This window comes from Galeopterus variegatus, unplaced genomic scaffold (genome assembly GCF_000696425.1).
Source record: "Galeopterus variegatus unplaced genomic scaffold, G_variegatus-3.0.2 Scaffold5819, whole genome shotgun sequence".
Classification (NCBI taxonomy): domain Eukaryota; kingdom Metazoa; phylum Chordata; class Mammalia; order Dermoptera; family Cynocephalidae; genus Galeopterus; species Galeopterus variegatus.
The window spans coordinates 59,082-61,505 of NW_007731930.1; the positions used below are offsets into that span (position 1 = coordinate 59,082).

Sequence of the window (2,424 nt, forward strand, 5' to 3'; positions counted from 1 at the left end):
TTCACATCTGTGTTAATTCAGGACATTGGTCTATAGTTTCCTTTTTGGGTTGTATCTTTCCAGTTTGGGGACGAGATTAATGTTGGCCTCATAGAATGAGTTTGAAAGACTGCCTCCTATCCGATTTTTTAGAAGAGTTTGAGAAAAATTGGTATTAGTTCTTTAAATGCTTGGTAGAATTTGGCAGTAAAGCCATCTGGTCCTGGGGGTTTCTTTGTTGGAAGACTTTTTATTACTGCTTGAATTGCATTACTTTTTATTGGTCTCTTTGTTTTCTAGTTCTTCATGATTCATCCTTGGTAAGTTGTATGTGTCCAGGAATTTATCCATTTCTCCTAGGTTTTACAGTTTGTTTGCATATAGTTGTTCATTGTAGTCTCTTATGATCCTTTATATTTTTGTGGTAGCAGTTGTAATGTCTCCTCTTTCACTTCTGATTTTAGTCTTCTCTCTTTTTTTCTTCGTTAGTCTAGCTAAAGCTTTGCCTATTTTGTTTATCTTTTTGAAAAACCAACTCTCTTTCATTGATCTTGTGTATTGTTTTCTTAACCTGTAATCCACTTATTTTTGCTCTGATCTTTGTTATTTCTCTGCTTATAGTGATTTTGGGTGGTGTGCTCTTTTTCTAGTTCCTTGATGTGTAATGTTAGGTGTAATGTTTATTTGAAGTCTTTCTTCTTTTTTGATGTAGGCATTTATTGTTAGAAACCTCCCTATTTGAACTGCTTTTGCTATATCACATGGGTTCAGGTATGTTCTGTTTTCATTTTCATTTGTCTCCAGAAATTTAACTTCCTTTTCGATTTCTTCTTTGACCTATTCATTGTTTAGGAGCATACTGTTTAATTTCCTTGTAGTCATAAGTTTTCTATGTCCCTTTTGTTGTTGATTTCTAGTTTTATTCCATTGTGGTAGGACAAGTTAGTTAATATGATTTCAATTTTTAAAAATTTATTATGACTCATTTTGTGACCTAATATATGGTCTGTTCTAGAGAATGTTCCATGGGCTGCTGAGAAAGAGTGTATATTTTACAGCTGTTGGATGAAATGTTCTATAAATTTCCATTAGATCAAGTTGGCCTACAGCAGAGATTAACTCTGATGTTTCCTGGTTAATTTTATGTCGGATGTTTTGTCCTTTGCTGAAAGTGGAGTGTTAAAGTCCCCAACTACTTTTGTGTTGGAGCCTGTTTCTCCCATTAGGTCTAATAGTGATTGCTTTATATAACTGGATGTTCCACAGTTGGTTTGTGTATATTTGGAATTGTTATACTGTCTTGTCAAATTGATCCCTTTATCATTATATAATGACTTTCCTTACCTTTTTTTTTACTTTCCTTAGCTTCAAGTCTATTTTATTTGATATAAGTATAGCTTCTCCTGCTCTTTTTTGGTTTTCATTTATATGAAATACCTTTTTTCATCCTTTCACTTTCAGCTGGTGTGCATCTTTGTCAGATAAATGAGTTTCTTATAGGAAGCATATGTTGGTTCTTGTTTTATAATCCATTCAGCCACTCTGTATCTTTTGTTTGGGGCATTTAATCCATTTACATTTAGACGTAGTATAAATATATAGGTACCTGTTACTGCCATTTTCTCATTTNTTTTTTTTTTTTTTTTTTTTTTTTATTTTTTTGGTAGCTATTGTGAAGGGGATTACTTCCTTGATGTCTTCTTTGGCTATTTCATTACTGGCATATAGTTAGGCTATTGATTTTTGTGTGTTGATTTTGTACTCTGTCACTATACTGAATTCATTTATTAGTTCGAGTAATTTTTTGGTGGAGTCTTTAGGGTTTTCTATGTATATGATCATGTCATCTGCAGATAAGGATAGTCTGAATTTCTCTTTTCCAATTTGGATGCCCTTTGTTGCTTTCTCTTGCCTTACTGTGCTGTCTAGATCTTCCAGTAATATGTTGAATAAGAATGGGAAAGTGGGCATCCTTGTCTTGTTCCAGATCTTAGAGGAAAAGCCTCCATTTTTTGTCCATTCAATATCATATTAGCTGTGAGTTTGTCATATATGGCCTTTACTGTGTTGAGGTACGTTCTTCCTATACCTACTTTGTTGAGTGTTTTTATCATGAAGCGGTATTGGATTTTATCCAATGCTTTTTCTGCATCTACTGAAATGATCATGTAGCTTTTGTCCTTAATTCTGTTGATGTGATGCATCATATTTATTGATTTGCATATTTTAAATAATCCTTGCATCCCTGGGATGAATCCCACTTGATCATGGTGAATGATCTTTTTAATGTGTTATTGTATTCTGTTTGCTAGTATTCAATTGAGGATCTTCACATCTGTGTTAATTCAGGACATTGGTCTATAGTTTCCTTTTTGGGTTGTATCTTTCCAGTTTGGGGACGAGATTAATGTTGGCCTCATAGAATGAGTTTGAAAGACTGCCTCC

General features: G+C 33.6%; 1 protein-coding gene across 1 annotated transcript in view; it reads right to left on the reverse strand.

Annotated features, from left to right (window-relative positions):
• Positions 1 to 2,424, reverse strand: part of CCDC178 (coiled-coil domain containing 178) — a gene marked incomplete at its 3' end in the record, with an annotated part of 69,258 nt that overhangs the window by 58,964 nt on the left and 7,870 nt on the right. The window lies entirely within an intron of this gene.